The sequence below is a fragment of the Lemur catta genome, chromosome 9, assembly GCF_020740605.2.
Source record: "Lemur catta isolate mLemCat1 chromosome 9, mLemCat1.pri, whole genome shotgun sequence".
NCBI lineage: Eukaryota > Metazoa > Chordata > Mammalia > Primates > Lemuridae > Lemur > Lemur catta.
In genome coordinates, this window is record NC_059136.1 from 17428538 (window position 1) to 17441515 (window position 12978).

The following is a 12978-nucleotide window of genomic DNA, read 5'->3' on the forward strand; positions in this document are numbered from 1 at the left end:
GACCATGGAGCAGGGTTCCACGTTCAGAGGTGTGAGCGGGTTAGAGGCAGTGGCAAAGAGAATTCCAGCTTCTTTGCAGACCTTTATGAAAATGTAACCACTGAATGTGGATAGATCCTAAGTGAGGACCACTGTGCACCTGTGGGTTGCACTTCTGAGAGTGCTTCTCGAGTATTTTCCTAAGATGCTCCTAGGGCATCTCTTTTTGTGTTTTGTTTTGGTGCCTTCCTGTAAGGACATGCCACAAAGACATTGAAAAGTGAGGATGCAAGCATTTTCTCTAGACATTCAAACCTGTTCATGCTTATGTATGATCGCACAAACAGGGCATATTTTATCAGAGTTCAAGAAATGTTAGGTTTTTGTGTGTGTTGGAGACTATAAAATTCTGAGAGAGTAAAATAAGCATTGCTATTTGAATTGCTGTGGCATTGTGCTGAGGAGAGAAAGATGATGGTTTTTTTCCCTCCGAAGAGCACCCCGAGCAGGTCTGTGTCTATTGATTTGTATGCCTGTTCTTCTCAGCATGCGCATTAATATATTTATGTGTCCGTGTCAGGGTTAGAGGAAGAGGTTTTCCAGGTTGTGATGGGTAATGAAGATGACAGCGTGGCGTTTTCTTCTTTTATATTAATCAATTATTTAAAATCTCCCCTTTAAGTGGTTAGACTTGGACATAATGACACGTACTAAATATTAATGGAAATAGAAAAAAAAACACATTTGTCTATTGAAAAACACCTTCTTCACAAGAGGAACTGTGACATTCTGACATGGTATCAGGGAAGGGTGGAGTGGCCTTAAATTCAGCTGAACATCTTCTGCTGTATCTCAGCTCCTACGAGAAATTTCCTTTTTAAAAAATATTTTTTATTTAGAAATTTTCAAACATGCACAAAAATAGAGAGACTGGTATAATGAACCCCTGTACACCCCTCATCTGGCTTCAATAGATATCAACATCCAGCCAGTCTTGTTTTGTCTATACTGCTGACCCTACTACTAGATTATTTTAAAGCAGTCCCAGCTAGTGCATCAAGAAGCTGACTGTTGGTGCAGAGTGGAATGGGAGTGAACAAGCCGACTGTGGGGCTGACGTCCTTGGGGTGTGCAGTGCAGTGACTTTGCGCTGCCTTCAGTGATGTGGGGACAGCTGCCCCATTCCTCCTCGGCCAGCTCTGGCCCCCCAGGACAAGGAATCTCACCAGGCTGTGCATTTTTCCAGGCAGGATGCATGCAGCTTATAGCTGATGAGGAGTTAGGACTCCTCATGTTGTGGCTTGGGTGTGTCTTGGGGAGGCCAGAGGAGCAGGGTGAGGCCTCAGGGCCACATCCTAGGAGGACGGACATAGAACCAGCTGCACCTGCTAGAGCAAAGCGTTGAGAGTGCTCGCTCCCCAGCCCTGCCACTCGGTGATCAGCGCAGGGCCACCTGCCCTCTGGAAGGCAGTCAGCGCAGACCTCCCATGGAATTATTTCCTCCCCAGGAAAGAAGGGTTCGGCTAGCTGACTTATTTGTCGAATGTAGGGAGATAAGGATATTATATGGGTAACATCAACTGCTGCAACAAACCCCAGACTTTCAGTGGCTTAACACAGGGCAGGTTTGCTCCTGGCTCCTGCCCAGGGCGGGCACTGCAGTTAGTGGACATGTCCTCCACAGAGGGATTCAGAGACCTGGTTCCTTGTCTGTGGTCCCACTATTCCCTAGGCCTGTGGAGTCCTCTGCAATTCAGTGAAAGGGGTTAGAGGATGGAAAAGGAACCCCTGTGGCTAAATGTTCTTGGCCTGAAAGTGACGTTCATTTCCTGCTTGTCAACCATTAGGGAGAGCTTGTCACAGGGTCCTGTCTAGTTGCAGAGAAGGCTGGGACAGGTACTGTCTCGATAGGCACTTCCCAGAGGTAGCTCCATGCTGTGGAGAGGAAGGCATGAATTTTGGTGGGTAGTTTATCTCTACCATAAGAACATTCTTCTGTTGTGTTCACCAGGCAGTACAATCTTTTGATTCATTAGCAAAAACTCACTCTCTGAATCATGACCATTGATGTAGCCTTGGCTTTGGCTTTATTTTAAGAGAAATAAAGGCATTCACAACGGTTGGGAGGAAAATCTAAAATATACACATGTATTAGTCAGGGTGCTCCAGAAAAACATAACCATTAGGAGATATATATAGAGAGAGATATATAGGACATATGTGTGTATATATACACATACACACATGTATATGCATTCATATATTTATCTAGATTATAATACAGATCTCTCTATATATGTGTGTATTTATATATATAAACAGATACATAGAGAGAGATTTATTTTATTTTATTTATTTTTTCCTAAAGTGCTGGGATTACAGGTGTGAGCCACTGCACCTGGCCTGATTTATTTTAAAGAGCTGGCTCACACAATAGTGGGGACTGGCAAGTCCAAAATCTGTAGCATAGGCCAGCAGGCTGGAGACCAAGGGCAAAGTTGATATTCTAGCTTGAGTCCAAAGGCAGCCTGGGACAGAATTCCCTCTTTCTTGGAGGAAGTTGGTCTTTTTTCTCATAAGGCCGTCAACTGACTGGATGAAGCCCACTCACATTATGGAGGGTAACTGCTTTTTTCAGAATCTACCGACTTAAGTATTACTCTCATCTAAAAAAATACCTTCACAGTGACATCTAAACTAGTGTTTGGCCACATATCTGGGTACTGTGGCACAGCCAAGCTGACCCATAACAGTAACCATCACAATGAAGTTGTATAAACATGGCCAAAAATTTTCTATCCAGAATAATACCAACAAACCGTTGTCAGTAATGGTAGTAACCATTCATAGAGTGGGATCTGTGTGTCCTCATCCTGAAAGTATTGGCAAGGGTAGGTTTTCCCATTTTACGGCCTCCAGGCCTTGAAGTAAGGAGCTGGGACTCGAACCCAAAGCTCTCTGACTCCCAGATCCTCCTTTTTTCCAACCTCCCGTAGTCCATGTAGACATCTTTCTGCCCCATGGCTCTTCTCTAATCACTTGACTCCTTCAAAAGCATCATCTCGTCCCTTTTCTGTCTCAGTAGGTGACACCACCACCCACCCACCCATCCTGGAAACTGGGGAGTCATTCTTACATCCCTCCCCTTTCATATTCCTTCCCAAGCTCTCTGCGTGTTAGTCATTTTATACCTGTGCAGTTGGCCCTCTTTTCTCTACTACTGAAGCCACCTGTTCTAAGGCAGACTCCTCCTCGAGTCACAGGAGGCTGCGGTAGCCTCCTAACGGATCTTTGCGCCAAGAATTTGGTTTTCTCAAATCCATTCTCTGCACAGATGAAGGGATTGGCATCTAAAGTGTCAGCTGTTACACACCTTCTTTCAGCCCTTCCATGGTTTTCCAGGGCCTAGAAAATAGAACTGAGGTTTTCCGGCTGACGTCTGAGGCCTGTGGTACAAGGAAAGGAAGACTTTGAAAGGAAAGCACCTTGTCCAGGGTCTTATCACTAGAATGGCTTGAAGTCTTGGTTTCAAGAATTCTTTTATTCCAAGATTCTGCTTTTATTCTCTATGCTAATGATGTATTTCCATCTTCCTGGAGGTGTAGACTGAAGATGTGGCTGTGAGTATTCTAGTTCATTACCAGGGGGACACACTGGCCTCCTCTCCCCCCACCACCATAATAATCACCACGGTGAGTTGCCCTCTCGGAAGGGACAGTGTCTGCCCCCAGGGTGATGAGAAGCAGGGTTGGGTCTCACTGCTCTAGGGTCTGCACAGCCATGCCAGACACCCTGCTGGGTTGGGCAGCTGAGGACAGGACTGAATGGGCCCTGCTGACGGTGGGTTTTGGTGCTGCCGTAGTTCTGCTGGCAGCAGCTGTCGGGGCTTGCAAGCACGAGCCTGTTGGAAGTTCAGCTGCATCTCCTTTTTCATTGCCCTGAGCCTATAGACAGACAGAGTGAGATGAAGGAGAGGCGTAAACTTCTAGCCCAGGGTGACTGACGTGCTGGAGGGAGAAGGCTCTGTTAGGACAGAGGAAGAGAGAGAGGTGCCGCAGGCTGTCTGAGCACTCAGGGAGGGAGGCTTCCAGCCTTCCAGGCTGGTAAATGTGATGCAGGAAGAAGAAGAAGGAAAATGATGTGATTTATTTATTTTTTTTTTGGTCATAGTGTTTTATAAGAACCTTTCTAGATGCTGAAGACAAGTGATAACTATGTCAATAAAGAATGTGTGTTTTCACGTTACTGGGGTAACTTTTTTTTTAAAATATGTGCTTCGTATCAAGTATGATTGAGATAATTGTCTTCCTTACATTAAATTGTAAAAAGCTCTACATTGTGCTGGATGCCAATTAGAAATCAGATTATATAGCTCTGATTAGATGATTCTTTTGAAAGATCCAGCGAAACATCTTGTGATGGCCTATGTTTCAATAATGGAAACAGTCTCGTGCATAATCATAAGTAGTATAATTAAAAAAAACTTGAGTGACATAATACTGAGCTGGACATTAGATTATTTGTAATAACCAATACTATTGAAAGACTAGAACCATGGAGTTGAAAAGACTTTTTAGGATTTATTTTTATAAATAACAAATTACTCATAATTTAGTTTTTTTAAAGCAAAGTAAATCTATTTTAAAAAGCACTGATATGGCTGGGTGCGGTGGCTCACACCTATAATCCTAGCACTGCTGAGGCAGGAGAATGGCTTGAGGTCAGGAGTTTGAGACCAGCCTGAGCAAGAGTGAGATCCCATCTCTATAAAAAATAGAAAACTTAGCAAGCATGGTCATGTGCACCTGTAGTCCCAACTACTTGGATGGCTGAGGCGGGAGAATGGCTTGAGCCCAGGAGTTTGAGACCAGCCTGAGCAAGAGCGAGATCCCATCTCTATAAAAAATAGAAAACTTAGCAAGCATGGTCGTGTGCACCTGTAGTCCCAGCTACTTGGATGGCTGAGGCAGGAGAATGGCTTGAGCCCAGGAGTTTGAGGTCGCAGTGAGTGATGATGACACCACTGCACTGTACCAAGGGTGACAGAGCAAGATTCTGTCCACCTGTCTCCACAAAAAAAAAAAAAAAAAGTACTGATGTGTAGGGATGTGAGTACCGTATTTTACTCAGATGATGTGCTAAGTCAACCCACATAGGAATGTGTATCCATCAGGGTCCGCTCAGAGAAGCAGAGCCTCTTGGAGCCAACAGCAGGGATCTCTGTGAGGCACTCTGTTCTGATAACTGTCCTGGCTCTGCTGTCCCTCATAGTAACCACTTGTCTTTAATGATTAACTACCACCACTTGGCCCCTGCCATCCTGCAATCCGATCATCCTCATTGCGTTTAGGGATCCTAGTTTGACAGAAGCACAGAAATTCCCACATAGTCCTGACCTACAGAGAAGAGTCACCATAGAGTTCAAGGATGCTGGAGCTCCCCGCATGGATTTATTTCTCACGGCTGTGGTCAAAGGTGTGTCCTCTGGATCCTCTTGGGATGGGTGAGGTGATGTAAGGTTCTTAAACTACATGAAGTATAATTTCACTTGAAGATAAACTGCGATAAGTTAAAGATGTTTATTATAAACCCTAAAGCAACTACTAAAACAAAACAAAGACTTGGCTAAGAAACCAACAAAGGAAATAAAATGGAGTCATAAAAATATCCAATTAATATAAAAAGAAGGCAGGAAAAAAGGGAAAAGGGAACAAAAAATAGATGGGACAGAAATTAAACAAATATTAATAGTCAGAGTTCATTACCCATATGGATTTCTTTGGTGAATTGCTTGTTCATATTTTTTCTGTAATACTGTTTCATTGATTTGTTGATGTTCTTAATGTAGTAATACTTTTCTGTTTTAAGTGACTATTATTTAACCCCAGTCTGTCTTGTTTGTCTGTCTTTTAATTTTTAATGAAGTGTCTTTTTTTTAATACAGAAGTATTAGTTTTTTATCTTGTAAGATCTGTTGTTTTTCTTATGTGGCTTCTAGGGTTTGTTTCTTACTTTAAAAGATCTCTCTTGCCCCACAATTCTGAAATTATTCTCCTGTGTATTTCTAAAATGTTTACAGTTTTTCTTTTCATGTTTAGGTAATTGATTCAGAACTTATTTTTACATACAGTGTGAAGTAAGGCTCTAATTTTTTCTTTTCCAAATGGATAGCCATTTCCCCAGTACTATCTTTTGAGTGTTCAGTATTTCTCCCAGGTTATTAATAGACTGCAATGGCTGTTTATTAAGACATAAAAGAAGACATGATCCATTTATTAATCATTATTTAATGAATCTATCAGTTCAGTTCAGTTCTAAGCCAACACTATATTGTTTGAATTAGTCCAGCTTTATAATAAGTCATTCTTTTATTTGTTTCATAGTTTTTTTGGCTACTTCTGTGCATTTTTCTCTTCAGTAAATTTTAGAATTAGCTTGTAAAGTTGGATACTGATTTGATTTTGCTTTGCTTTGATTTTTGTCATGATTTGATTTTTATTGTGCTTGCATTGATTTTATAGATTAATTTCTGGACATATAATATCTATAACATTTAGAAATGAGAATATATAGTTGAACCTTGACCAGCACAGGAGTTAGGGGCATCAACCCCATGTGCAGTCAAAAATTTGAGTGTAACTTTTGACTCCTCCAAAACCTAACCACTAGTAAGCAACTGTTGAATGGAAGCCTTACTGATAACATAAACAGTCAATTAACATGTATTTTATATGTTATATATACATATATATACTGTATTCTTAAAGTAAGCTAGAGAAAAGAAAATGTTATTAAGAAAATCATAAGGAAGAGAAAATGCATTCACTGTTCATTAAGTGGAAGTGAATATAATATAAGGTCTTTATCCTTGTCTTCACATTGAGTACACCGAGGAGAAGGGAGAGGAGGGGTTGGTCTTACTGTCTCAGGGGTGGCAGAGGTGGAAAAAAATCCCTGTGTAAGTGGACCTGTACAGTTAAAATCCATATTGCTCAAGGGTGAACTGCATTTTCTGCTATAATTTCTGGAAAGATATTGTGTGTTGGTTACCACCCACCATAGCGAATTGTTGGACTGGTTCTAATTGTCTCTTGGATAGTTCAAGAAAAATTTGCTGAGGAAATTTCTTCCATTAAGTTTTTGATTATATCTCTTCTCATTTTTTCTTTGCCTCCTATTTCTTGAACTTGTAGTAGATAAATATTCTACCTGCTAAATTTATTTTATGGGATTCTTAACATTTTTTAATATTTTCTTTTTCTTTTTCTTTGCTTTCTGGGTATGTCTTCTGTGTTATTTTCTAGATAACTAATTTGGGCTTCAGCTATATTCATTCTACGTTTGACCCTTCTGTTGAGTTTTTTATTTTGACAGACAGCCATGTTATTTTCTGAGAACTCTCTGTTATTCTCTAATTGCTTCTTTTTCATAGCAGTGTGTTCACGTTTTATGAAAACATTCATTTTATGGGTGCAATCTCCTTCAAAGATATTAATTAGAATTTTGTTTATCAGATATTCTTAACCTCCTTCTACAGGTTAATTGATCTCTTTAATCATCTAGGTCTTTATTCATGATATTTTGTTCACTCAATGTCAGCCCATCCTTGCTTGTCCTATTTGTATTTACAAACGAAAGACTATGTTGATGAGGGTAGATAGTTGGTATTATGGGCTTGGTGGTTTGTTTTCTCGGGGGGTGAAGCACGAGGAGAGGGGACAGCTCACCTTCCCTAAACTCTACCCTAATAGGCCTGGCCCAGCATGTGAAGGCCATCTTTGGGACCTGTGAAAGTGGGAGGTCTGTGTTGACTGGCAGGATCCATTTTAGGCTTCCTGAGGAATGAAGCAGGCTCAGGAGGGAACAGCTGAGCTTATTTTCCACCAAGTAAAGCTGCCTTTTGTCTCTTTCTTCCCAGCTTCAGTGTCCATTGTGAAGGTTCAGAGGTGCTTCAAGCTGTGCTTGTCCTGAGCAGATGGTGGTGATGATGATGATGATGATGGTGATCATGACAGTAATTGCTAACATTTATTAATGATTCACTGTGTTTCAGACACTCGTCTGTGATGTGGGTACAGCAAGGTTTAGTTATGTTCAAGGTTTTGCAGCTAGTAAGGGGCAGAGCTCAGGTTTAAACCCAGGCAGTACGTTTCAGAGCCCATGCTCTTAACCTCTAGGCCAGCGTTTCTTCATCCTGCCTGCTCATCTAGAACACCTGGAGCACTGTAAGAACTACCACTCCAGACCCATTATATCTGAATTTCTGGGAGTGGGGCCCAGGTATCTGTACTTTTTAACATCTTGGATCATTTTGATGTGCAGCCAGGATTGAAAACTTGCTGCCTTTCCAGGAGTGCACTTGCTCTTGGTTGCAGTGTTCAGGTTGTCACTAACTTAGGCAAATGACACTTCTTTTTTCTCAGCTGTTCAAGATGTTGTTCTTTGCTAAGTCTTTGCTATTCTGGCACAGTTGTTAGATATGAATATGTTTATAATTGTTATATATTCTTGACTGATTGACCCTTTGTCATTATAAAATGTCCTTCCTTGTTTCTGGTAAAATTTTTGTCTTAAAGACTATTTTGTATAATATTACGATTGTTACTCAAACTTTCTTTTGGTTGGCATTTGCAAGGCATATCATTTCCATCTTTTTACTTTTCTGTCTTTTTACTGTCAAACATTTTGTGTCTATGAATATAAAGTGAGTCTCGTGTAGACTGCATATAGTTTGATCATGTTTTAAAATCCATTCTGCCAATTTCTGCCTTTTAATTGGAGAGTTTAATTTACTTTCCTTTAATGTAATCACTGATGAGGAAGGATTATGTCTCCCATTATATTTGTTTTCCGTATATCTTATCTTTTTTTGTGTGTTGCTATAATAGAATGCCTGAGGCTAGGTAATTTACAAAGAAAAGAGGCTTATTTAGCTCATGGTTCTGCAGGCTGGGAAATTCAAGATGGTTGGTCATATCTGGTGGCTTCTTAGTGAGGGCCTCTTGCTGCCTCAAAACATGGCAGAGAAAGGGAAGGAGAACTGGGCATGTGCAAAAAGGGCAAAACATGAGAGGCAAACTTGCTTTATAACAACCCACCCGTGTGGGAACTAATTCATTCCTATAAGAACTAATCCAGAATCAAGAGAAAGACATTAATCCATTTTAACAATCTAATCACATCTTAAAGGCACCACCTTCTAACGCTGTCCCATTGGCAGTTAAATTTCAACATGAGTTTTGGCCGAGACAAACAACATCGAAACCATAGCATCTGTGTAGTTACTGTTATTAGCTCTATTTATGTCTATGTGAGTTTAAGTTACTATCTAGTTTTTTGTTTTTTTTCATTTTAGCCTAAAAGACTTCTTTTACTATTTCTTATAATGCAGGTCTCATAGTGACAAATTCTTTCTGTTTTTGTTTGTCTGGTAGTATCTTAGTTTCTCCTTCATTTTTAAAGGGTAGTTTTGCTGAATATAGAATTCTTGGTTGCCAGGTTTTTTCTCCTTTTATTTTCTTTTGGAACCTTGCCATTGCACTCCCTTCTGTCCTGCATGGTTTCTGATAAGAAACTGTTAATCTTATTGGATCCCTTGTATGTGATAAGTCACTGCTCTCTTGCTTTCAAGTTCTCTCCTTGGCTTTGGCTTTTGACAGTTTGATTATGATTTGTCTAGGTATGGATCTCTGAGTTTTATCCTAGATGGAGTTCATTAAGCTTGGATATGTAGATTCCTGTCTTTCATCAAATTTGGGGTGTTTTTGGCCATAATTTCTTCAAATATTCTCTCTACCCTTTCCACTTTATCTCCTCTCCTTTTGATACTCCAATTATGTGCATTTTGGTACACATTATGGTGTCCCACATAACTCTTGGGATCAGCTCATTTTTCTTCATTCTTTTTTTTTCTGCTGACCAGACTGGATAATCTCAATTTATCTATCTTTAAGTTAGCTGATGATTCTTTCTTCTGGCTATTCAAATCTGCTATTTAATCCTTAAAGAAAATTTTTTATTTGAGTTAGTATACTTTTCAACTCTATGATTTCTATTTGTTTTTTTTTATAATTTCTGTCTATTAATATTCTCTATTTGTTCAGACATCATTCTCATATTTTTCTTTAGTTCTTTATACAAGTTTTCCTTTAGTTCTTTTAATGTATTTAAAATAGTTGAGTTAAAGTCTTTGTCTACTACTAAGTCCACCATTTGGTGTTCCCCAGGGACCATTTATTTTGATTGCTTTTTTGCCTATGTATATGGGCCATGCTTTCTTGTATCTTTATATGTCTTATAAGTATTTGTTGAAAACTGGACATTTACAATAATATAATATGTGGAAATCAAATTCTTCCCACCTACCATAGTTTGTTATTGATGATACTTGTTGTAGTTGTTGTTTATTCATTTAGTGATTTTCTTTTTGAACTAATTCTGTAAAGTCTGTATTCTTTGTCAAGTGTGGCTATTGAATTGTCTACTCGGTTAGTTTAGTAATTAGCTAAACTAATTGGACAGAGATTTACTTAAATGCCTGGAGCCAGTGCATCTCCCATTCTCTGCTGAGGGGCTTTGTGTGTCTATTGAGGTATACCTGCAACATTACGCCAGGCAGTTGCCGTCTCCACTTTAGCCTTCACTTCCTGCTTGCACTGGACTTCAGAGTCAGGGGTGAGACCTTAGAGCCTTCTCAGGTTTTTCCTGGGCATATGCACAATCTTATGCATGTGTGTGGTGTTCTGTACTCCCTGAAATAGGCTGGAGCTTTTCAAAAGCCCTATGGACAACCTATTTCCCAGGGTTTTTAAAAAAGTTTTTTGGTTAGTCTCTTGTTTGCCCCAAATATTTTCCACTGATCAGGCAGCTGCAAAGTGAATACACTTGCCTGTAAGTATATTTGACACTTTCCCCCAGGGTAAAGGCTTTTCGCATTGGGTGAGCTCCAGGTCAGGTAAAATACAAATAGCCTTGTAAATATGGTCTTCCAGGGAAGCACCAGAATGGTCACATCATGACAAGTATTTAGGAATAAGGCCTTGAGAAAGCTCCAGCTTCGTTCTCTTCCCTCAGGTGGCATCCGGGCTGCACTGGGAATGTAAGCTGTTATTTTTCAAGGCTGCTGTGGAGTTGAGAAGGGAAGATGGGACCAGGGCAAGCCAAAATGCAGCAAAACTCACTGTTCGTACTGAGAGTCAGCTGTTTATCTTGAAGAAATGCTCCCAGGGTTGCTCCCTTGGTTAATTTCCAGAGTTCTGAGCAAGTTGATTCTGACAGTTTCTCTGTTTTTTTCCTTCCTTTTATGGACAAAACAATTTTCAGGTCTTAATTTTGCCATTTTTGCTGACATCGTCCTCCCTCCTCCAAATCTCTTTTAATGGTCTACAGCTAGCAAGATATTTAAAAAATGAAATCTATTGTATGCATCACTTGACAGTGTATCTACAGAGGTCACTGATTTTACATCACGCCTCAAATCTCCTTGCTATCCTGAAATAGGAATCACCTGTTATTCAAGAGTATTATTTGAGAGGGGTGGAATACAATTCTTAATCACCCTGGAGTGTTTTTCTATAGTAGCTTTTTCTCAATAGTTGACTATTTTTCAGGCAAGTATTACTGGAGTTAAAAAGATTCTCATTGTTGATACATGCAACATGGATGAATCTCAAAAGCAATGGGCTAAATAAATAAAAGAAGCCAGACACAGAAGACTACATACTGCGTGATTCCATTTTTATGAAATTCTAGTGGTGGAGAACAGATCAGTGGTTGCCTGGAGCTGGAGCGTGGGCAGAGATTGACTGCAGAGGAGTGTAAGGGAAACTTTGGGGTGATGTAATGTTCTATATTTTGATTGTGGTGGTGCTTACATGGCTATATACATCTGTCAGGATTCACTGAGCTATGCACTTAAAATGGTTGGATTTTCTTTTATGTAAATTATACTTCTATAAAGCTGATAAAAATATCCCAGTTTAAATAACACATTAAATTTAATGACATAAAACATTGTTTATGAGCCAAAACAAAATAGGTTTTAACCCAGTAGGGTGAAAATGGAAATCATCTAACAACCCTTGTCAGTGGCTCTTAAATTTTGGCCATGTATCAGGAGTGCCGGGGACACTTATTTGAGAACAAATGCCGGATTTCACTGCAAGACCTCCTGATTTGGGGGTTGCTAGGTGGTGCTGGGGCCCTGGCTTCTGAGTCTTTAACATAGAATTGACAGAGTTGACTGTGCTGGTGTGAAGGTGTGGAAGAAACAAAAGTTAAGTGTGTTTAGGTTGTGGAAATGTTAGAAACACCTTTACTAGATTCCATTTTTTATTTTTTTTTTTTTGCAGCCTTCTTTAGGAGGAAGATGAATCATAGTAGCCTTCAGAAATACTAAAATCTGCTCATGTTTTTTACAGATTTTTGGAAATCACATTTCCAAAGTGGTGGAGTAAAAAGACTCAACCCCATCCTTTAGTAGGTGAATGGATAAATAAACTGTGGTACATCAGACAATGGGATATTATTTAGTGCTGAAAAGAAATGAGCTATCTAGCTGTGAAATGACAGGGAGGAAACGTAATGCATATTACTGCATGAAAGAAGCCAATCTGAAAAGGCTACATACTGTATGAGTCTAACTATTAATATATGACCTTCTGGAAAAGGCAGAACTATGGAGGTGGTAAAAAGATCAGTGGCTGTCAGGGGTTGGGGGAGAGGGATGAATAGGTGGAGCACAGAGGCGTTGTAGGAAAGTGAAACTATTCTGTATATTGTGATGGTGGATACGTGTCATTATACATTTGTCTCTAAACCCATAGCATATACACACCAAAGAGTGAGCCCTCACGTAAACTGTGGACTCTGAGTGGTAATGATGTGTCAGCGTAGTTGGTTGACTGTAACCAATGGACCACTCCGGAGGGGGATGGCGGTTGTGGGGTAGGCTGTGCCTGTGGGGAGATGGGGAGTATATGGGAACTCTCTGTACCTTCT

At 40.1% G+C, this 12978-nt stretch overlaps 1 protein-coding gene across 2 annotated transcripts in view; it reads left to right on the plus strand.

Moving 5' to 3' along the window:
- FAM189A1 (family with sequence similarity 189 member A1) overlaps positions 1-12978 on the plus strand; it is a 325715-nt gene that overhangs the window by 138160 nt on the left and 174577 nt on the right. The gene's annotated exons all lie outside the window — the stretch shown is intronic.